General features: G+C 38.4%; 1 protein-coding gene and 1 long non-coding RNA gene across 3 annotated transcripts in view; one reads left to right on the forward strand and one right to left on the reverse strand.

The window, feature by feature from the left end:
- Positions 1–619: 619 nt before the first annotated feature.
- On the reverse strand, positions 620–13,467 carry LOC311436123. Its single transcript, XR_014692614.1, has 6 exons — positions 13,398–13,467; positions 6,384–6,514; positions 5,746–5,806; positions 5,458–5,536; positions 1,744–2,012; positions 620–1,264 (listed from the first exon to the last, which is right to left on the reverse strand). It is a non-coding gene; the product is annotated as an uncharacterized lncRNA (long non-coding RNA).
- The window catches only part of JAKMIP1 (janus kinase and microtubule interacting protein 1), a 157,848-nt gene continuing 145,984 nt past the window's right edge, over positions 12,910–24,773 (forward strand). Inside the window, exon 1 of one of the 2 annotated variants that reach the window (XM_084517960.1) lies at positions 12,910–13,038. The gene's annotated coding sequence lies outside the window, so the exon portion shown is untranslated. Of the gene's footprint in view, positions 13,039–17,638; positions 17,733–24,773 lie in introns of those variants that run through there. The other variant, XM_084517952.1, reaches the window with a different exon arrangement.

A 24,773-nucleotide genomic window follows, 5' to 3' on the forward strand; every position in this document is an offset into this window, starting at 1 on the left:
TTACAGATTCTGGAAGCAAACATACCCTGTAATTTACATTTTGATAACTGCAAGGGAAAGAAAAAAATGATGCCAGAATGGACTCCCAAAATTCAGTGGTAAATCAGGCAGCTGTCCTAAAAGCATCAAAATTGTTTTAAAGATTTAAAGTCATCTCTGCACATCCTTATGTTATTAATGCATAATGAGATTCTTCACTAAAATCAGCAACTACAGTGCAAATATGCAAAAAAAGAAAAAAAAAGAAAGGCTTTCAGGGCATGCCTTTTTGACTACAAATGACTGAAATTCTCAATTACTTTATATTCATACAGTATAATAAACTACAATATAAATATAAAAAATGTAATGCTAAACACATGAAACAACTATATTTATTGGTAGTAGAGCAATTCAGTATAATGATCATAATTGGTCTCTTGGAGTACTGCTTTTTTTTAAACCATTAAAAATGCAGCATTGATGACTGCATGTGAATATATATAAATAAACTTCCCTGAGGTGTATCATTACACATCACAGATGTATACCTAAATCACTTATGGTAATTTCTCTAGGGTTTGTGAGAGATTTTTTTATTGTCTTGGAAGAGGAACACGCATCTAGAGGCTCACTTGTACTATCTGACCTTTTTATTAAGGGAAGAGAATGTGTTTACAGTGAAAGTATTGTAAATTTTATACTTTAAAGCAAATAACACCACCAACTCTTTTAACAGGAAACAAAGTGTTCTGGTGAGTATATACCATACACAGTACTGGTATGTGACTGTGTGGACAAAAACTAACAGACAAAAACAACAGCAACAACAAAGCATTAACTACTTACACAAAGCTAGAAAGAGACAAGCTAGTTAAGCTTAACGGTATGTCACTGAAAAGCAGGTACATTTTGGTAAACTTCTTCAAAACATTTTAAAAAAGCCCCAGTCTCACAGCTCCCTTGTTTTCAGTTACTGAATTTATCTGGTGAATTACTGAAAGCAATGGGGTCTAAATGCCAGCTACTTCACGCACATGATAGATATGGTCTACAGGGCAAATATGATATATGTGATAGCATGAAATGCATTGCAAAGTTAGGCGTTTTTAGCCTGGATAAAGAAAAGAAAAAACAAAACAAAAACAAAACAAAACAACAACAAAAAACCACAAACCAAACCAAACCAACCAAACAAACAAACAAAAGAAAAACACTTAAATGTTATCAGAGTTCTTGAATGTTCTGCTTTTCCATAACGGGCTCTTCCTTTGTTATAGTAGAACTGAAAGGAGAAACACAAACAAACAAAGACAACAAAAAAAACACTACTAGTTATGTGTTCAACAAAACAAGTAATTGTTTCATTCCTCTGTTTATACAGGGAAAATCAAACCAATGCCCCCCCCAAAAAAAAAAAAAAACAACAGCAAACACTAGTGAAGGCCAAAAGCATTTAGCAATGCTAGAAGCTCGTATGCACTAAATAACAAGTAATTCAAACCTACTATTTGCTGAAGGGGGAAAAATTGCCACCAAGATTTACAGAGAAATGACTACATGGAACAGAAACAACTACCCAAGAAATGCTTTTAAGACTTTTGGTCAAATCCTAATTCCACAGATATGATGGATTTTTTAATGCAATGGGACTCTGAAAACACATTTCATACAGGTGCATATACATGTAAGTTCAGTAACTGTCACTGCAATTACAGGGACGCATCACAGACATGCATACACAGAAGCCCTTTGTCCTCTTACCTTCCAACCTTGAACGCTGTCAGAGAATGCAAGACAAGCCATGTTTAACATCTAGCTCTCATATCTCTGTTGTAAAGGACTTTGTTTCTAGAGGTACCCCATTCATCTCTTTTTTCTCTTTGGAGTTCCCATGTCAACATTTAAAGAAGTTACTTGATCTAACCAGAGATTTTCAGTCTGAGAAGCTTTGTTCTGTAGTACTGTCTCTTTCTTTCTAATGAGGGAGCTATGGCTGTCTTCTTACGTGTCAAGAGCTGCATGTAACACTTCTAAAATGAAAACAAACATACTTTAGGGTCAGAATCAGCTAAGAACAGAAGGTGAGTCATTGTAAGACATAAAAATCATGAATATAATGCTTCCTCAAGGACAAAAGAAACCCTGACAGTTACTTGAATGTATGGTGCAGAATTAAAGCTGAGAAATATAAACAGAGATTATTTTTTCACATTGTTCTACCATAATAAAGAACACGATGCAGGAAAACGATACTCCCCATAACCATGCTGGAGCAATGAGCTCAGTAAACCATATTAACTGTATCTCATATTAGAATTGGAGAAATGTGAGTTCTAGCCCTAATTGTCCCACTGAATTGCTGCCTTGCCTCAGGTCTCACATTTGTCATTTTTGATACTTGCTTCTCTATCTCCAAGAACTACTTAATTGCCTTTGTAAAGTATCTTACCAATCTTTAAATAAAGCAAAGATTTAGAGAGAGGTAATATTGTTTATTAGACAAAGCAGTATAGCTTTGGCCATCCAAGTTTGTGGACACACAAACACTCCAGATATTATGAAACACTACAAAATTTCTAAGACATTAAACACTGACAAGAACCCATCTAAAAACTAACCTAATATTTTTGCTTAAGCAATTACTGCTACTTCTGTTCCCATTTAAGTTGTTTATGCTAAGAATACAGACTTTAAGTTCATTATAGAAGTGACCTTTTTGTACTTTCCTCCTCCCTTCCCCACACAAAAACCAAACAGCTATACAGAACAGTGATTGTTTCACAAAGAACTGAATAAGACAAAAAGTACAGATAAAAATAAATTAGGATGCAAGTAAAGACAAAATCCACAGCAAATATACATAAGAGGACAGAAACAGGATGCAAAGGCAAGTATGATTGTGCTCTCTCCTAATATTGGACCACTTTGTATTCTTAATATCCTTTATCTTAAGTCCATGCATATTTAAGCAAATACTTGCAAAAACCCATCAGGATAATATCAGGTATCAGGCTTTTAACATGTGCCATCTCTTTCTCTCCACTGCTAACATTCAGTTTTAATGCACTTGCAGCAGTCACAGGTATACACATGTATTCTTTATTCTGAGATTTATTTCCTAGAAATACTCCTCCTGTTGAACAAACGAATAGTAGTATTCTGACTTTCATAAAAGAAAAGGAATGCTGGCACATTTTCAACAAAACAGAATCTGCAGTTCTCTGTTTGTTTGTTTGTTTGTTTGTTTGTTTTCCCAATACGATAATCAGAAGATACTGTTATATTCTGGTATTAAATCCAAAATTCAGATGCATTTTTCATTGAAGGAGATTATGTATCTTCCTCAATGGAATTAGAATTTATTAACATGGCTTAAAACAAACTACAACAGTTCACACAGTTCACTGCAGAGGACTGTCCTCAGTCTCCTGCTGATTTTGTTAACTGCAAAGGGAACTATTACAAAAATATCACTATATGATTACAAAAACACAGGACTGGAAGAGATTCAAAACCAATCCTCTACTACTCCTACCCTGATGCAGGATCCAATGCTCTTTTGTTGAAATTCATCCAGGAAAGAGTAAACAAAATGACTTCTCACAAGAAAATATGCTATGGTTCTTCACTGATGTTACCATTAAAATGATTTTAATAGATCTAATAGATAACAAAAACAAACAAATGAACAAAACATCCTCACCTCCCAGATGGAAAGTAATAGGAGCAAGTAGAGAATGTTACATTTTCCCCAGCTAATCAGTGATCTAGGATAGGTCAATAACAGGATGGATCAAGTAAGAAACACACAATGAAGAATAACTGACAAGGTAGTGGTATATTGGGGATTATAGTAGATTAAAAACTGATAAATCAAGAATGTCATTCTATTTCAGATAAAGGCCATCTTGGCATGTAAGGCGAACAAGGTAATCCTACCACTACTCAGGACTGTAAGGCCACACCTGCCACACTTCAAAAGCCAAATCCATACTATGATAAAGATATGAATCACATGGACAAAGTCTAGAGGTGAACAGTGAGTGGTCCAAAACCTAGGAGGAATTCAGAGAAAAGTTGAAAAATTAGTTTTCCAGATCTATAAAAGAAGATATTTCAAAATATGCAAAATCTTCTGCAAAGAGAATGCTTTTAGAACTCAAAGTAGATAGAACTGTTAGAAATAACTTGCAGCAAAGGAGGTTTAGATTAGATGTCAACTAAAACTTTGCAAGAACACTGAAACAGACCATCTGAGTCTGAGTCTCCATCATCAGTTTGTTGTTGTTTTTACAAGAGGGTGATATAAACCTCTATAAGGAACATCCAGGCCATAGGAAGAATGCCTTGGAGAACAAGATAGTTCTCAGATCCAGCTCTGAGATTTTTATTAACATTCCTATGTTCTTCAAATGTATTTTCTCATTTTACCACAAAAATTATTATTTTTTTTGAACTGCACTTCTTTTAAAGAAGATTTGATAAGTGCCAGTATTTTGGCATACATTTAATTCCATTTCACTCTTGCAATATACCACTTAAATGCCACTTAAAAAGGTATAGTTAGAATACTCCCTTATTATTTGCTGTCTCTTTTAATCCCACTGTTGTTTTTTGTTTGTTTGTTTTTGCTTGACACAGCTGAGAGCACTGATCAAATAGCATCTTGTTTCTTAGTAAAAGCCAAAGATGGGTATCTGATGCACATAATGCTTTGCTTACTCAAAAATGCTGCACGGCTAACACAAAGGTTGACAATATATTCACAGTCAGCTATTTAATACCCTGTAATCGATTTGTCTTTTATTTATTTATTTATTTTGTTGACATATATATGTGAATTATTGCATTAATAGAGTATTTCCTTACTACTTCAAAGAGTCAAAAATCTGCTGTTTACAGATGTTCAGGGTGACCTTTTCTGGTTTTAAGATAAAGCTTCCAGTAGCAGCATAGAAACAAATCTTCAAAAAACTCTCAGGACACAAGAAAAAAGAAAGAATGGATTTAATTCTTAATTTAGATTCCCTTTAGTTATCGTCATCCCACCCTAAATTTCTCTGTGGATAAAAAGGGGGCAGAGAAGGGTGTATGGATTTTTATTTTTTTTTGTATTTTTTAAAGTTAGCTGTCAAGACTAAAAAGATGATTTCATTAAAATGCAATTAGAAGTTCACAAATTTTTCTAGGCTTTAAATTTTTAATTCACTTCCTCTTTCCTCTGGGCTATTCTCAAAGTCTTCAGAATATGCCAAGATTTTTTCAACTAAAGGCCCAAACCACTTGAATGACTCATAGTGTACTCCAAGAGGGCAAGTTACATCATACCCTCTGATAGGGATGCAAGGACCTGAAAATTCCTTTGGAGGTTTAATTTCATTTTCCCTTTAGGTTAGCTACCATTTCCTTTCTGAAGCGGGGTAATACTTTGTATTACACTGTCTCACATCTACCACCACAAAGCATTTTATATACATTGTACTTGATTCATTCCATTTGAGCAGGAAGGGCTTCTACAGGAAATAGGCAGTCTGAATTCCAAATGCACAGATATCTAAAAAAAAAAAAAAAAAAGCTAAGGAAACTTTGAGCACCTTCAGAGTACTTTGCCAGATTTACCTGGCATTACCAGGTAAATTTTTTTTATTGACAAACAGTGATCTATTTGCTTTTTTTTTTTTTTTTTTTTTCTGCAGTCTCCTTAGATGGCCTCTGAGAAATTGACAAGAGTGTACAGAAAGCGAATATATTTGTATACAATACCTGCAGCTTAGATCTGTAATCTCAGCAGCCCTCTCTTTTTGATGCAAATCATGAAACACAACTGAAGAAGAGCCACAGAGGGAAAGCAAAGAGGGAAAAAAAAATGAGGAAGTAACGTGGTTAGTGCCAGCCCTCAGCTGCCCATACAGAGATTAACCAAGCTGCCTCTCAGGAAGCTGCATAGCCATTATCCCATCAGGCTGTGAATTAACCAGTTTACAAAGAGTTGTAGCTGAGAGGTCTCAGCAGTTCAGTCACCTGCCATTGACTACCCTTTCCTCAATTACATGTTCTTTGTATCTTCTTATAACCTAATTTCTATACCCTTTCTATTATCAGGTTCCTGCTGTATTACCATGGCTAGACAACAGTTGACTGGACCTTTTCCAAATGGCTATGTGCATAATATCATCTTATGCGAAATCCTCACCACTACATTTTCATACTGTTGCTCTAGGACTGTCATTACACAGTTTAATTAGATTTGTTTGACATGCATTCAGATTGTGTCCTATTCTTTACTCGCAATGTGACTCTCCCCTCCTCTATAAAATGATAGTCACAATCTATGCCAGCATGTATTGAGTTGCATACAATGTATCTGTTGCTATTTTGTCATACCACGTACATACACGTACCTTTTTATCAGTCTTACTTTTTGCAATTATGGCTGTGATGCTAATGGAACATGTTGAAGTACACATAACAGTGAAGCACTGCGACAGTTGCCAAATATCTGAGTTCTGGAAGACATTTGTTCCAAAGCCATCTAAAGAAAAGAGAGGTGAAAAAAAAAGATTGCTATAGATAAAGCTCACTAAAGCATGTCTGAGGACATAAGAAAATTGAAAAACATCCCATGTTATTTGGACAGAAGTTTATGTTCATGCAATATTAATTATGCAAGTTGTGACTGAACTCTGGGCACTGTACTTTAAGACATTAATTGATTTTCTACCCTTTCCAAAGGACAAATGTAGTAAGGACAGATATAATGTCATTAACCCTGTCTAAGATGTCTTCTTACTGTATTCTGTTTTATTAAGTGGTGAAATTGTCTTTAAAGTGGTAAAAGGAAAGCTGAATTATAAGGACAATTAATTAAAAATATTTGTTCTTACTGTAAATTTAATTATATCTGACACTGATACAAATAATTTTTAAAATTGATAAGTATTTTTATTTTATTTTCCTCTGTTGCACATTACCCTGTCACTTAACAGAGATTAAGTGTGCTTTTATTAAGTATGTGAGCATCCAAATTCTGCAGTACTAAGCAATTTACAGACTGTTAGGAAAAACTTCAGTTATTTTGCCTTTGAGCTTCTAGAATATGATGATAATACAAAACCAATTACAGTGTCTTCATTGACAAATATCATGCTAATGCATCACTGGGATGAGTAATGAAGTGTCTAGTTCATCTTCCACAGCATGTAACTCACTGATTCCAGTATCTTCTCCTTTGGATAACAACTGATTCTATCCAATTTCTACCTCTAAAAGACCACATTCAAGATTCAAAGTCCGGCTCCGTCTTTAAAGAGAGCTTCTTTCAAGTGAGAAACAGCAGACCTTGCATATTTCCTATCCTCAACTGCATCCTAGCTTGCAAAGCTAAACAAATTTATGGATCCTCTCCTCTTTTAATAGGGAAAAAGGAATGAATTTGTCAGCTGATCTATTCATTTCTCTAACACCCTTTCTTTCCTCATGAAAATGAACTTTATGACAGCAACTTTTTTCTATTCTATAAGAAAGAGTAACAGAAGCTGTGGTATTTCTTAACAAAGATTTCCAAGTGGCTGCTGTCCTTTGAAATGGCACATAACATTGCATTATTTCCAGACTGCCTACAATTCTGAATAGATACAAGAAAAGTACATCTACTTTACTAACCACATAGACTGCTTTAAAAACACTAAAATCTTCAATATGATGAAATTCTAATATGAATTATATTATTAATAAGACAGATTTTTTTCACTTTTTTCATTTGTACCTAAAGTTTGTGTTAAAGGAATGTTGCAACTCAGGGTTGCCAAACATATAGAGTATTATCAATATGTACAATATTACAATGATATCTTCAGAAAGTTGAGGTGGCCATTAAACTACTCATCCTTAAAAAAGAAAGAATGTGAATCATGAAGAGAAAAAAGCCACCAAAATGTAATGCTTTTAATGTCCATGCTTAGCAGCCTTTTTCCAGCAAAGCTCTGAGCAGCTCACAGTGCACTATATACTACCGCAAGCATGAGTGTATCACAGACGTGTCCACAGAGAATTCTTTCTAAGTATTATGGCTGTTACTTTAATCCCCAGTCTCTCCTTATTAGAGCTAATCATCTCAACATGTGTGTTAAAGAGAGCTATACAGGTAGCACTAGAAATCAATTGCCACCCAAACCTCTTGTGCTTATTTCAGTAGCCATGTCTTCAACCAAACATGGGTTAACATATTGTAAATCTTCAGTTTTCCCCTTTGATTCAACATGGGCCAAATGCTTTATTCCCCTATTCCACAGTACAGTCATTAACTTCATCTATTTATATTGTCATTATCAATTTGATATGTGACTACACAGCAAGGCAGCTTTTAACCAAGTCAGCTGTACATGAAGCCTATAATAAATCTTAATTTTAGGGTGTATACTCCCAGAAGACTTTTCTCCCTCTATTACTGAAAAAGAGGCTTCTCAAAAACAGGTGCAAAAAAATATTAAAAGTGCGTGCATATCCACTCAGACATATGCCCCCACACAAAAGAAAGGAGTAGTGTACAATCTACTCAGTGCAACACAGAAATGTAATTTATGATTGTCAAAATTAAATTTGGAAAATAACATATTTCAACTCTTAATTGCAGTCTGATTCCTTTGCCTGCTATTGATAAGAGTGCATGGAAATTATTCCCTAACAGAAGCACATACTCAGTAGCACATGCTATTTCTGGATTTTGCTACCAATACCCACCTATGACAGAACCAATCAATAGGGTGAGAGAGAGTGAAGAACGTTGCTAAGAAGAAACACTACACCTTGTCATATCAGTGTTTTTACCATTTGTAAAAGATTCAATTCTGACAAAATATGTGCTGTAGAAATAATTTGTTCCACTCACAGGAGGCTGTAGGCAGCTGCAGGCAGTTTTTGCCTTTGGCCAAACAGAACAGCGCCTCCATCCCACTCAGATTCTGCACTATGATCTGCAGACACAAGCATTGGTCTCCCTTTTGGTTCAGCAGTATTTTACTTTTTTTTTTTTTTTTTTTTTTTTTTTTTTTTTTTATGAATAGGAAACCATTATTATTTTAAATGAAAATCCAAAGCAAGTTTTGTAGGGCTTGTAATAACTTACAAGAATAAAAATTATTCTGTTTCAGCTACTCTGAATCTCCCAGGCTCTCTGAAAAGGATGTCTTAAATCCATCTTTCATAGAAAAATCATTCCTATACAACACATCACACAAAAATCCTTTAGGGCACATAATGACAGTCAGTCTGCTTAAGGATCCCCCTAAGAGTAATTTATTTTTCTTTTCCTCTCATAAACAATAGTAACATTAATAATAATCAGAGCTGAGCAGTGAGAAGTTTTAAATATGGCCACATATTATACATAATTGCTGCAGTGGTGCTATGCACTATTAAATATTTGCCTGCAGATGGCTGCATTTCAATGGACAAAAAACATACTGCATAAAAACAAAATTCTGCCCTTCAATGTGTATTTCTCATTTCTAAAACAGTAAAAGAAACTAATAAATCAATGCAATCATTCTACATTTACAGCAGCAGACAATTTGTTCCCCTGTATATAATCAGTATCAGAAGTGGTCTGGAATGTGGTGTTTTGTTTTTTTTTTTTTTTTTTTTTTTTATGAAAGAATGTAAGAACTCAAAGCATTACTATTATTCAGAGACAAAGTTTTAAAAACTTCTCATACTTTCAGTTTTGACTGAGTAGGAGAACCACCACTGTTTGCAAGGCATTCTTCTTACTACTAAAAAGGTAGGGCAAATTTAGAGCATGGATTCTGATATACTTCTGCTAAGCCACATGCTTAAAGCTCTTTAAGATGAGCATATCAATATTAAAAATGGATTAACTTGTCAATTATGGCCTGTCCTTGAAATTTCATTTTGCTTTCTACTTAATATAGTCACTTTTGCATAAGTACAAGAAAGTCAAAATGCCTCTAATTCTAAACTCCATAGCTATAAAGTCAGCAAGTTTTTAAATTAATTTTTAAAGTGTTACTTTTAAGTCCCCATTCTATTCCCACTAAAATAAATGAAGAATTTGCATTCATTTTGAGGGATTCCAAACAGAACCTTGTATTATCTTGCACTTGTCTCACATAGCACTTTTTGTATTTGTTATTTCAATCTGCTTTACTAATGACTAAGGGCAGACTTAGAAAGCTGGTAACACAATACACAAACAAACAGTAATACGTCAAACACTGACTGAGCAAAATATATGTTTTCATTTTAGACTTCTTCTGTAGTTCACAACTGTGTACTCCATGTGTGTTTTTCAGAAGCCTCCCATTCTTTTAGGGGCAGTTATCAGGATATATCTGGATTAATTTCTGGCCAACCCATAGAATTCCTGGGTCGATCTGGGCAAGTATTATAGGACCCAGATTTTTCTTAAAGTAAGTCAAGCTCCCAACTGAGGCTAACATAGCTTCCCTGATACAACACCAGAAAGAGAAAAAAAAAAAAAAAAAAGAAAAAAAAAACAGGTCAGATTTTAAATCTTTATATTCCAGTCATCCTGCATGCTTACTAGGAACATTATTGCTTTAGGTGTGGAAACTCTGCAGTACATCTGTGCCGCACAAACAGTGCAATGGGTCCCTCAGCATGAATCCAATACTTGTTTCTAGACATTAGTGGATATACCAAACCACATGCTCTTAAAAGAATGCTCTAGAGTTTGTAAAGTAAAAGTGCTTTCCAACTGAAAGGGACAGTACATTATAGATCTACATCTGACAAGAAGCTAATATTTTTGCCTTGTGCAGGCAAGATGATCACATACACTTACTTTCAAATGAAGCCCAATTTATGTACATTTAAAAAGCTCAAACACTTCTATTAATGACAAGTATTGAGAAACAAAGTGTTAGCTGGGTTATAAATTTCACCTCATTTATTTGTAAGTACTGTCAAGCAAAAATGACACATAAGAAAATTAGCTTGTATGCAAACCCTATGCATCAGCCCGTTATATGCAAATCCTATACAGAACATCCTTCCTTTTTCCAGAAGACAATCCTGCATCCCTGCACAAGACACAACACTGATAAAAGGCTACGCATACATTATTGAAGACCTTCAATTTCCTTCATCCCTGATCAGGGCCAGAACTAAGGGTCAGAAATCCTATTTCTATAAAAAAGAGTTACAATGTAGCTAAAGCATAAGGGGCTGCTTAATATTGTTTCATTAATCCAGACTTGGAACACAGCAACTAATAAACTTATTGACTTTTTTAGAGTGCATATATCAAACATTTATACTTGATAGTGTCTTGGAAAATGGAACAAATAAACTATATAAAGTAATTAATGCCAGCCAGGATATTCAAGTCATTAATTTTAAAATCAAAAGCAGTGTTTTCAGTATAGAAGAGAAATTTCCAGGGTTATTCTGACTACAAGAATTCCTCTAGCTCCTGTTAGAAATAACTTCTTTTGGAAAGAGATTTGTTTAAATATTGCTTAATACTGCCCTACAATGAATGTTCCCTTTGGCTTTAATATGTAGTCCTGACTGTTAATCGCCTTTATCATTAAAAATGTACATTCTGTTTCAAATTTAGATTTTGGCCATTCAGTTTGGCCATCAATAGCATTGCACTTTTGCCTGTTGGGCTGAAGTATCCCATCATCAGATTTCTATTGCCATGTTGTAGCCTAGTCACCCTAAAGCTCTCCTTCTGATGAATTGCCTCGACCTACCTCTCCGAGTACATTTCAAGATGGCTGCAAGTTTCTTGTATTTGTAGTTCCTCTTTCAAATACATCTAGCTACTTTCCCATACCCATATCCTGTTGTGAAACTAAGTATGGACCTTTCACCCCAGCTGCAACAACGTGAAAAAAAAAAAAAAAATGTAACACAGCTTCTTTTCTCCTTGAGGCTGGGTCTGTTTATACAAACGCTACATTAGCCATCAATGTAACATTGAGCTAATTATTGGGACAGTCCCCACCTGCAGAGATCTTGGTATTTTACTAACCCAAGCACATTTCTGCTGCATGGACTTGGCCAGCCACCGAACCTGGCCCATCAGACACGTATGTACTCACAAGCAGTGCTTCAGCTTGGGTATTTTCGAAGCCAAGGTGTGACAGCACCAAAGAGGCAGCCTGGTTGGAAGCGAAGCCTGGGCCTGCGAGCCTCAAGCAGATATTCTCTTCCATTCTAACAAAATAATGAGGTTTTAAATGGCATTAGGATTTACAGCCGTCTGGCGTGGATAGCAAGCGCTAGCAGTTGAGTTAATCTGACAGCTCTAATTCTTCTGTGCAACGATAGCGCCTAACATAAAAAAATTAAATTGATAAATCCCTTTCAGCACTGTAGGGTTGGAGGGTTGGGGCCCACCTGTATTTGGGTGGCGAGCCAAGAAGGGTCCCAAAAGGGAGACCAGCTGGGCTGGCACGGCTTCAGCGGACACCGCTCCTCTCAGGCTGGGGACATTTCAGGGGACACATCGCGCTTTGGGACGGGGGGTGGGAGGAGGCTGCTGGGGGTCCCCGGCAAACGCTGCCCAGAGAGCTGGGACTAAAACCCACCAGGACCCGCGGAGCAGCCGCCTCGTGTCCGTTGTCCCCCGTTTATCCACCGAGAGCCACCCGCTCCCCTCAGCCGCCGCCCCGCGCCCCTCAGCGCCGCCACCGCCGTCCCTCCCCGCCACCACCACCACGACCACCACCACCACGACCACCACCACCACGACCACCACCGCTCCCCGGTGTGGCGGTGCCGGGGCTCTCCGCCCGCCCGAGGCGGGGCTGCGGGGAGCGGCAGGGCCCGGCGCCACTGGCGAGCTCGGCTCGGGGCCGCCGCCTCCCGAGGGCGGGCCGCCGGTGACAGCCGGGGAGGGAGCCCGGGGTGGGGACCGGAGCCGGCATCCGAGGTGCAGCCGCCGCTCTCTCCGGCGGCTCCGCCCGCAGCGCTGCGGGTCCAGGAGGGTCCCTGAGAGGGCGAAGAAGGGACAAGGGGGCTCGGGGAGCCGGCGGGGCGCTACCGCCGTTGCCGGCTGCGGCGTGGGTGAGTAGCGGCGGCGGGAGGGATGAGCAGGGGAGGCAGGCAGGATGCTGCCGTGATCGGAGACTTTGAACGTGCGGGGGGATAAAAGTGCCAGCCCGCGGCTGGGCGAGGCCGTGCCCGGTCTCCGCTCGCCCTTCAGTGCCGCTGAACCGGGCAGGGCAGCCGGTCCTCGGCGGGGCTGGGCGCCGCCTGTCCCGGGGCGGCGAGCCGGGGCGCGGCTGCTGCGGGAAGGGAGAACCCAAGAACCGCCCTGGACCCCCGCCGAGGGGTCGTCCCCGTGTCCCTTCGTGTCCCCCCGAACCGGGGGGAGAGGGCGCACAGCGATGCCCGGCGCCCCGCCGCCCTCCTGCCCGCCCTACCTGGGGCCCAGCCCTGCTCCCCGGGGATCCCGGCAGCAAATCCCAGGCCCGCCCTCGGAAGACTCGCAAGATGAGGCCTTTATTTGATTTGATTTTTTTTTCCGTGAGGGGTGCTGGCAGGCTGTTATTTACATAATATCCCTGCTTAAGTGTGACCTCTTCTCTAATTGGAGGCTTCCTTGCCATTTTCTATGGCAACACCACAGAGCGGATCGCTCTGGGGGGGCTGGATGAGGGGAATATCGAGATACAGGGTGATTTGGGTTTGTCAGCTCTCCATTAGGACTGGTTTGTCATGGGGAATAGCTGAGGTTTGGGGGAAAGTTCCTCATCTCAGCCCTTAAGGCAGCCGATAGGCCCGTGGGTCACTGCAGATCTGCCGGATCTCTATTTAAAGAGAGGATGGAGCAGGCTCAGCTTTAACAGGCAATTAGGAACAATTTTTGTTAGGTTTTTACAGATCAGAAGTCATATAGTACTAGCCTAACTAATGCCTTAAATGTACCGTGCTGCCTATAAATAAACAACAAATTCTAAGGAATGATGTTAATCTAAACACATTTTATTTATTTATTTATTTATTTATTTATCTATTGAGTTCACAGAATTATTGGAAAGAAATCATAGCAAATTTCATAAGGAAGAAGAAAATGAGCACCCTTTCATTTCCAGATTCCTTTTGCTCCCTAAGATCTCTGCCATATACTTAGGACCTATCATGTATACACAGTAATGTCTTTTCTTCCTTGGTTGGTTTCACTGACAGTAAGCGTGATGCGCGTATGCATTTATGCAGGAATGGGATTCTGTAATGCTTATTAGGGTCTTACGTGTTTTATCTCTGTGAGATGCCTGTTCCCGTTTCAGGTTTTATATAGCTAGGGGTGAATACGCTTTGTGTGGGTTTTCTAAAGCCTGCTTAAAATAAATGTTTTCCAATTGTAAGAGACACTAATTCATGGTGCATTTAGGCAGGAAGGTTTTATGAAGAGTTTTAAATTCTGCTTAATTATTGTTTGAGATGGTGCTTTTGTTCTGCATTGAAAATATGCATGCTTACTACTAATAATGCTAAAATTAGTTACTGTAATAGAGGAGCTTTTGTATTCTCTAGGGTTTATAAATTTGCTGTCAATTTCTATTCCCTGTTGTTTATATTTCTCAATCCACTGGGATGACTTTATTTCTTGCACCCGAGGCAGAGTAATGTCTTTCTGGGGTTTGGGTCCTTGTTTTGGATGGGTGGAGGTTTTGAGGATGTTAATGTGAAGTCAATTCATACACTGGAGTTTTAAACAGGAGGGCCAAGAATGTAGGCCCTGCTAGAAGAGGTGGTTCTGCTTATGGATGGAGAGAGCAGGTATTTGGAGCGATGCCCCACAGGTTTGAGAAGGAGGCCACCCCCTGGGGCTTCAGCCTGAGACACTGAGGTACAAGTACTGTGGGAATTCATTGGTGTAGAGATTTGTAGAGATCATCTTTAAGTTCTCCTGCATGCACATAAAGCATTTCCCCCCCCCCCTTTTTTTTTTTTGGAAAAGCTCTGAATGATGTTTACTCTTCACTTAAATGTATGTTCCTTTAGCGTCTTAGGCAGTTGTTATGGGAACGTAAGAGTTGGAAATATCCTTAAGAGGCCATGGTTTGAACCAGAGCTAAAAATGAGGCTTGAATTGGTAGAGATGTGCTTTGTTAAAAAGTTAATCTCCACTACACAGTGATAGACCCAAGATTTATCATCATGTTTTTCTCTTAGAGGTCCATCTCATCCAAGTCCCTATTTGTTTTCATTAGTATTTTTGTGTCTCTGCTAATGTCCATTCCAGTTTCCCTCCAGCACCATCTTTCTTGCAGTTTACCCCAGCTGTGCTGTTAGTTTCTGCTTTTTAATATTATTTCTCAGCATATAAATGTTAATAGTTATTTTCATGTATATATATTTTTTTCTTTCTGTTGAATATTTTGATTAGAATATGGTAGAAAAATAGGGGATATAGAAGTAGCAGATATGTTGAGGTAATAAATGGGCCATATTTCTGGACAGTGTAAGGCTAGCTGGTATAAATATGTGTCAGGAACAGCACACAATGCAGTCGGTGTGGTTGGATTGCCTCTGTCGAGAAGCAAGGCTGCATGCTGCCACCTTCCAATAGGATATATAGACGTGTACCACTGATTACTGTGGGGCTACCGATCAGTCTCAATTTATCTATTCATATATTAACTTTGGACTACAATTGCTCTGCCATCCAGGAAACAAAAACCATTACATTCTTCCTCGTGTTCTCATCTGTAATCCTCCTGATTCATTTTTTTCTCTCAACTTTCATTAACTCTATTCTGCTTCATTTCGAAGAGACAATATGCAGCCTTAATTGCAGCTTTGTGCACTGATACACAGAAACACATTCCAAGTCTTTGTTTTTAATTTAAAAATAAAAAGTTGCATATTTAGAACAGTTGCTGATTTATGGTACTTATTGCAATGTTATTCTGCATTATTCAGGAAAACCAATTTCATAGGCATTGTTTTATTGGTTATCAGATGTTATAATAAAATATCCTGGACAATTCATGGTCTAAAAAAATATTTATTTTTCTTCCCACCTTGGGAAGGCTTCCTCATGTATGTGAACTTTGTAACCAATTTCTTTTTAACTTTTGCTAAGACTTTTTAAAAAATATAAAGTGTCACTAGCAATAACTTTAGTGATAGGTCACCTTCAGTATTGCAATAAAAATGGTACAGATTCATAATCAATATTGCAAAATGGAACTGTAGTAGTTTAAATTCATTTTTAACTCTTTTTTTTTTTTTAATTATTATTATATTTTTTTCCTGTGGTAAAACTTAGAACTTGGTTTCTCATATTGGAAGCTTCAGTGAGCTGTTCTTTGAGATCTTTAAAGCTTTAAGTTGGTTGATTCCTCACTTGCAATATTCCATCTCTTCTCTCCATTCGTCTCATAGGAATGGCAGGTTAAAAGAAACTAATTCAATGTGCTGTGATAAATGAGTTCTCCCCCATCTACCCCAACACCAAGCTCAAAGACTTGGCATCTTTCCAGTTTTTCTTGAATTTGATTCATTCTTTCTTTACCATACGTAGTTTCAAACAAATGCATAAATGCAAACGAAGAGCCAAATGTATCTGGGAATCTCCCACCTCCAGCTGTTGTTATAAATTAGATGAGGAGTGGAAAAGGTGCTTGATGTAATGAGGAACAGTGTGAAAGGTTGCCTTTCCTGTTTTGGTTTTGATGTCTGTTAGGCACAAAAATTTGGAGGCACAAAGTATCTTGTTAACTGTTCACAATGGGAAATTTTATGTCAATATAAAAGAGCAAGATGCAGAGTGACTGGCCATTTTGAATATGTCTTTTTATCCTCTGGTTTTATGGCAGGTGTGTCTTAAATACATTATATAAAAACATATATACACAGTTATTTTACTGCCTTGCTAATAACTTGGTGAAAAATCTAATTAACTGACACAAGTTTCTAGAGGTGAAAGTCTGAAAGATAAGCAAAAATGATGTGTTTAGAAATAGTGAAAAGCCTTTTTTATATTGGCTGTCTTCCTCGAAAAGCAGTTTCCATTAGTTCATTGTGCCTTTTTTTTTTTCTTTTTTTGTTTTGATATTAATGGAAGATGGTTAATGAACATCATATTACTTTGACGATGACAAGACCTTTGATGTAAATATTACTTGCTTTGTTTCTTGTAGATTTTTTAAAAATACGTATATTTAGACTGTGACCTGGCATTGTGTAATCAGTATAAATTAAGAGGGATGCTATTTCTGCTATCAGCTCAGTGTGTATTTGTTCATGTGATGCTTTCTTGTTCCTTACTAAACCATACCACTAAATCCCTACTGAACACAGCCATAACCGTAGGAGGATCAAGATGTCTCTTGTAACTCTTGTCATTATTCTTTGAGGTTTTGTGCTGTTTTCTTCTCATTTTCAGTCCACCCTAACAGTATTTTGTCTGTTCTCTAGCACACTAGAAAGTAAGGAAGATTGGAACTGTATCAGAAAGTATGTTTTTCATGTTTCTTAGTTTCATTTTGACTTAACCTTCATCCTCTAGGATAGCTGAAAGTTGTCCTCCATTTCAGTTGTCTTTGACAAGACATTTGTATGGAACAGTTTTAGTCATTTTTGTGAAAGCTGTCACCTTTTCATTCATTACGGAAGTGTCGTTACTGCTGCACTGCTGTTTTTTCACAGTTTCACTTTTGATTTAGCACTGATGTTAAGCATGTGCTGCAGAAGAAATGCAAGGCACCTTGGCAATAACTTCAGTAAATGGCATACCTTTAGTTGAGGTAAGCATGGTTGTCAGCCTTCATTTTGGGCATTGACTGCTTATCTGTTTGCTTTGACTTCACTATGTAGGTGCTTATTTTTTCCTCTTAAATATAGTGTGTTCAAGTTTATCTTAAACCAAATAGATAACACTAGGATTAAAGTGAGCCAAGTGGCATGTTAGTGTAATTGAAACTGAAGTATAATAATTATTATTATATGGTAAGAATAAAAGTGAGCCACTGCAGAGCAATCTTCCTCGACTTCTTCCACAATTGCTTTATTTTTCTTTTTTTTTATGATCAGAATGAGAAACATCTTATCTATCAATCTTATCTTTAATAAGACTTTCTGAATTTTCATTGGTTATGGGGCTGAGATTTCATCTTGTTTTTCTGTTTTCTGTCTAGTGCAGTAACCAGCATCTGATAACTATTTACTGCACCATAACACTCCCACTTGTGCTACTAAATCTTGTCAAATATTTTGCATTTCTTCTCACTAACTTGAATTTTACCTGCCAGACAAAGGTACAAGCCTTCTTGTAGACTACTAATTCTCTGAACAAGCTTCTTCAACACTTTTGTAAATACTTGGGGCAATGCACTACTACTCTGAACCTAATCAGGGCACATTTCTGGGGAGGAGGTTGTGTTTTGTGAGACATAGGTGCCATGTCTGTTTGAGTGTCTAAGCTGCGGGCACTTCTGTGATGATTTAAGTACTTCCTTCAGTTCTTTCTGCCCTATCCGGATACAAAGTCACTGTGGTCTCTGTCAGGATGGGAAGAGTGTTTTGGGATGTGTTGCTTCTCTAAACTGCTTAGAAGTGTGAGGTGAAACCCTATGAGTACAGCTGTTTTATCTATAGAGGTGTAAAACATCACTTTCACAATCTTTCTACCTTCTGTTGATGTACTTAGAGTCACATTTTTACATTTCCCACAGAACAGAACCCATCCTAGTCATTCATTACCAAACTAGTTAGATAAAGACTGTATTATAATTATCCTCTTGTTAATTCAGTGGAGCTTACTTCTTAAAGAAGAATACATCATTTCCTTTCCTGGACTTTTCATTCTTAAACCAAAAAGAATGACCTGTAAGTGCATTCTATGCCAGCTTCTGAAATTGATGTCCTTTGATATTCACTCACTTTAAAAAAGATCAGAGTGAAAATATATCTGCACTATGGTAAAATAAAATAATTCCATTGACCAATAGGATGATGGACTTAATTCTCACAAAGGCAGACTTCAGCTTCCCTGTTCTGCATAATCCTAGCAGATAATCACACTATTAGCTTTTGCACAAGGCTTTGGCCACTACCACATAGCATGGGGAAGGAGGATGGGTTGCTGTGCCCCCAACACTTAATGCTCATTCTGGCAATTCAGAGTCACTTAGTTAAAATGGCAAACTCTTACTAAAAACTTTAATTACATTTGCCATAGACTAGCTTCTGATGGAAATGAGACTTAAATGCTTCTGCTGCCTCTTACTACCCTATGACTAATTTTTGAATTTGCTGGACAAATTTGTTATTCAAACTGCATTTGTAAGTGAAATTGAAGCCTCAAAGATAATGCTTCTGCCCTAGAACTCAAGATGTGTACATCTGAATGGGATGGTTAGATGAGTGTTTATTTTTTTTTCCTAATTATTATTATTAAAGCAGTTTCACTATTGCATTTTGTGTAAAGAGTATCCTTGAAAAGTGAAAATTCTGGGGCTATTTCTTTATTCCTGATACCTCATTATGTCCCATTAATGTTTTCAGGTTCATTTTTGTTTCCTCGTTTTTATTGGCTTGCCATCATGTGTTACCATTTATCTTTAGACTCTGCATTTTTACCAACCAAGAAGTCAGGGCTATTACTGTGCCTTGCAGTAAAATACCAAACTTTCCTGCACTCAGGTGTATGCTAATTGTACTAACATGGCTTTATATTATTAACAAATTTTATTTATTTATTTATTTATTGTGTCCACTGTGTGAAAAAGCCTCTAAAACTGATTTTTTTTCTTGTGATTTTTCCCACATTCCCACCTTAGCCTTTCCTAGATGACTTCTAGACTATTTCTGTCTGGTTATTTCTGCATCACAATGGGGAACTGTGACCCTATCTGTGGTTAGGTATGGCTGAGTTAGGTTTACTCTGTCTAGTTAACTAACTACTAGCAGTCTAGCTATTGGGTAACAAAGCAGTGCATTCTAAGAGTATCAGTGGTGAACACAGAGAATTTGTGTGTGTATACACATGCACTAAGAAAATACTTCGTGAATTAACATACAAATAAATATGTGTTTGGAGACAGTGTATCTGACAAACTGGATGAAATAGATGGTTCCCACATTCTAGTGCTATAAACGAACTTCATAATAATGCCAGATTAAGCTTTAAGAGGGGATGTACTGAGGATATGTTTGATTTAAAAACTGTTTAAGCTCTAATTATAGTGCTTAGTTTACTTAATGTATATATTGAGGCTAATTCTTGGAGGAGCACAAAAGTAACATAGGATTCTAGTTATCTACAATTTCTAATTTAGGAGATAGTTTCAGATTGGTCACACAAAGCAAATGAATCTTTAAAAAGAGGGAGGTGTACCAATATCACTGTAGGTAATAACTGCTGTGCATTTCTTAAAGACGTATTTTTTATAGATCTGCATCTGTAAATCTAAAACAATATTGTATTTCAGTAAAGCAGAGCCTGAAATATCATTCTTATCAAGAAAGATAATTCTCATCTTCAGAAAGAGAAAACAACTAATATACTAGGTATGAAGGAGCAAACCTGCAGTATATCTAGCTCATTTGCATCTCATGCTAAAATGCGTTACTGGTTTGGCTGCCACAAGCAGCTGTAAATGGCATATGGAGTCAGGGCGCTGGAAGAAATCCACGGTCCTTCACTGGAATGCAGTAATTGCCAGCTCCTTCCTGGGAGGTGGGACCAAATGAATGAATCTATCACAGCATGAAGATTAGATCTGCAGAATAACTATCCTGCTCCAGTTATTTCAGATTTCAGATACCCTGGAAATAACCCTTGCTTTCTCAAGGAAATTATTTTTATTGGCATCTGAATATTTCTGGAGAGGGAAAATTAAAACAGATGATTTATTCTGAACTGATTGTAACCAAATAACTATTTCCTTGGTCAAATTTCTTGTGGGAACAGTCTGAAGAAGCTGGTAAGTCAAAGAATAGTCAGTGAAAGATGCAGAAGGAGATGAGTGAGTTAAAAGAACATGCTACAAAAGAAAATAGGAAAGAGTGGGTGTCTATGTAAGCAGCTTTGTTGATGGCAAACTGCTACATGTTCTTATTTTGCTGTGCTCTTTTTCATGATGAAGGAATGGATGTTCTGCACAGTTTAAGCCATGCCATTCTGTCTTATGATGTATATTTTTAATTATTATTATTTTTTATATTGGATGGGTATAGTTAATTTAAGGCTAAGATCTCTTCAGTAATGGAACTGTAAAATGGGAAACACATAATTCTGAGAGTTCTTAAGTTAAAACAACCACTCTTCTTTTTGTCCTGATTTTTATTGCCTGAGACACCCCACAGGTGATCCTTTTTTTTTTTTTTTCTTCATGTGTTCTCTCTTGTAATGGTTGTAGCTTTTAAACAAGAAAATAAGTACCCTCTTGGTACTGACTGGCTTGATTTTGATTTCAGCGTGTGTAACATGGATCTATCATCCATATGTCCATCAAGTTCATTGCATGTATTTGAATTTACACTGGATGTAAATGACAAATTCTTTGGGCAGAGAGGTTGGCTGTAGTAGCTACACTTGATATGAGGCAGCAATGTGCACTTGCTGCCCAGAAGGGCAACTGCATCCTGGGCTTCATCAAAAGCAGCATGGCCAGCAGGGGAGGGAGGGGATTGTCTCCCTCTGTTTTGCCCTTGTGAGACCCCACCTGGAGCCCTGCATTCAGTTCTGGGGCCCCCAGCACAAGAAGGACATGGACCTGTTAGAATGAGTCCAGAGGAGGGCCACAAAGATGATCAAGGGGCTGGAGCACCTCTCCTGCAAAGATAGGCTGATGCAGTTGGGGTTGTTCAGCCTGGAGCAGAGAAAGCTCTGGGGAGGCCTTACAGCAGCCTTCCAGTACCTGAAGGGGGCTACAGGAAAGCTGGGGAGGAACTCTTTGTTAAGGAGTGGACTGATAGGGCAAGGGTAATGGTTTTAAATTAACAGGATAGGTTTAGATTAGTTATTCAAAAGAAATTCTTTACTCAGGGTGGTGAGGCACTGGCACAGGCTGCCCAGAGAAGCTGTGAATGCTTCATCCCTGGAGGTGTTCAAGGCCAGGTTGGATAAGGCTTTGGGCAACCTGATCTAGTGGGAGCAGTCCCTGCCCATGGCAGGGGGTTGGAACTGGGAGGTCTTTAAGGTCCCTTCCAACCCAAACCATTCTGTGATTCTATGGTTGGGATTATGACTGACAGCCTTATCCTTTGCACACTGGAAGTGCTGATACAGTTTTGGGGGTTTGAGTACATCTATATATATCTTTCTTCAAGCTACAGTAAGGTCTAGAAGTGGGATTTTTAGAGCTTTTATTGTGGCTCATGCCCCAAGTATTTCTGACTGATGAATCCTGCCCTGAAAAGTAGGGCTGTAAGCGGGTGCTTGTGTATGTTCTTAAGACTTTAACAGACAAATGTGACCTCAGGGTCATGGTCCAAAACTTTAGTGATTGAAGACATGCACAGACCTTCTTCCTGATATCAAATGAATTCAGTAAGTTAGTGAATTAGAATGTGAATTAATTTATTCAAAGCGGTTGTACTATAGTTGTCATTCATTAAACCTGCCTGTGAACATCCATGTCACGAAGCTTCACGTGATGCATGCTTCCATCACTAGGACTTCACTAGTTGTGCTTAGTTCTGTTATCAGCTTGCAGTGAGTTCAAGAGCTGAGCCTATTTTGAATCACTCTAGAATGCATTTATCAGTGTTTTCTAGGTAAACTCATGACTTCTGTTTATCTCTGGAGCCAGTCTCTTAATCCATCAATGTATTCTACTTCTACTTGCCCGTACTCTCTGCTTGAGTCTTTTCTCCTTGAGTCTCTTCCATTTGGCATCAGACCGGTATGGCTGGGTGAAGTTTCCCAGAAGGTGCGTGGTATGTGTAGAAGGCACCAGAGATGTACAAGAAATTCTCCTTTAGTTTCTGAATCTCCAAAGTGTTGACAGGTCACAGAGAGAACCTTCATTGTTGACCTGGCAGAACAGTTACTGGCTGTGTGATTTTGCTGTATTGAGGATTGCTGTAGAGTCTTGACAGATATGCTGACACTTTGGGTGAAGGGCAGGCAGTGTATGTATACTCACTACATCACACCACGTAGTAGATTTTGGCTGCCAAGAAATGGCTTTGCACTTGAAGCAGAAGAATTCTTACAGTAGTTACAGTATTCTTGTAGCTTTCCTCACCCTTGCAGTACTGGAGTATGCCAGTGAGATGACTAAGGCAATAGAGAAGCCAGTAACTGTCGACATGTGAGTTCACTCCAGGTCTATGAGCCTCCAGTTCAGTACTGGAAAGCCAGGTTTTGGTGCAAAGCTGCAATCAGTTCCGCAGGTGGTGTTCCTGGCCACCGTACCAATTTCAAAAGCAGCTTTAAGACTGATCTCCATCAGAAACATTTATACCTATAGCTTATACATTGCATGCAGCACAATAGCAGCAAAGAATAATGCTGATATGTTTGTAGGTCTCCGTTAACCACAGAGTCTTCTTCATGAGCATCAGTGTGGAAATACTCAGATGTTGTATGTTGGGTGCTGATATCTTCCTTATCTGTTTTGGGCAAATAGGATTTAACTTCCTTCAGATAACATATCAGATTGCCTTTCTTCAGATTGCAAGAACTTTCTTGTTCATTTTTGCTGTGGCTTCTGAAAGCTTGGCCCTGAGATATTTGATGGAAATGCTGAGTTCCATGTGCATTTGGCTGGCTGAAGCTGCTGGCTGCTGCATGTCAGCACCACTGGAATGTGGTCAGGACTCTTGCTGTCCTTCCTGTAATGTGCTGCACAAATAGCACATATACCACTCCGGAAAAAAAAAAAAAAAAAAAAAATCTCATTTTATTCCTTTGTACAAACCACTGTATGAAGTGGCTTGTACAAGTGCTGATAAACATTTCAGCTTAAATGGAGTAAGAGAAGGGTAGTAGGCTACCTGATTGTGGTTGCCTTGAGAGCAAACTGCAGGCCTCTTTTCCATATCAGATTTAACCTGCTATCAACTTAGAGACCTGTAATATGCTGGAATCTGCTGTCTATGGACAGGGTAGCACATAAAATTTTACTGTCTGCTGATTAAACAAAATGTCAAGAGCAGAGGGACGGCTTGTAATCTATGTGTTGAAATTCCTGGACGAGCCTTTGGAGAACTGTCAAGTAGTTCCTGATTTATTTTTTCCCCCCTTTTTCAGGTAAATGTTTTCAGTATGCTGGACTTGGATGTAATGGCTCATTGACAGCAAAACTGCTTCCCTTTGGAATATGCCCTGCAGTAACCCTCAATAAACCCACTCACGCTGCAGATTGCAGGAGCTGTGGTTTGTTGCTCATCTCTTCTTGCCAGCAAGGTCTCTTCTGGTGCCATTTCCACCCTCTTTGAATCTGAAAAATTACGGCCAGTTGTACAGGACCAAACACTCTGTATTTTAATTTCCCTATACAGTGACTTCATCCTGTTCATTATGGAGTTTTCATTGCAGATTTAGAAGGCATATTCCAGCCATACCAAAGCATATAGATCCCACTAAACAAATATATACTGTGATTCTCTGGTCAGCTTGCATTGTGGTATCTCGGGTTGTTTGACTTGCACGAGTAGGTTTTTGGAGAAATGGTGCCAACCACGTGGCTGAAGACTTAAATGCTGTGTAGTTCCACATAAACTAACAAAGAGCTTTTGAAGCCCAAGAGGAACATGGGGAAAGAGTTGCAGGAAATATGGAATTATATAGCTTCAGAGTGGCACTGATGACTGTCAGCACCCTGTCTGGGCTTCAG

Source organism: Aythya ferina, assembly GCF_964211825.1.
Source record: "Aythya ferina genome assembly, chromosome: 4".
Taxonomy (NCBI): domain Eukaryota; kingdom Metazoa; phylum Chordata; class Aves; order Anseriformes; family Anatidae; genus Aythya; species Aythya ferina.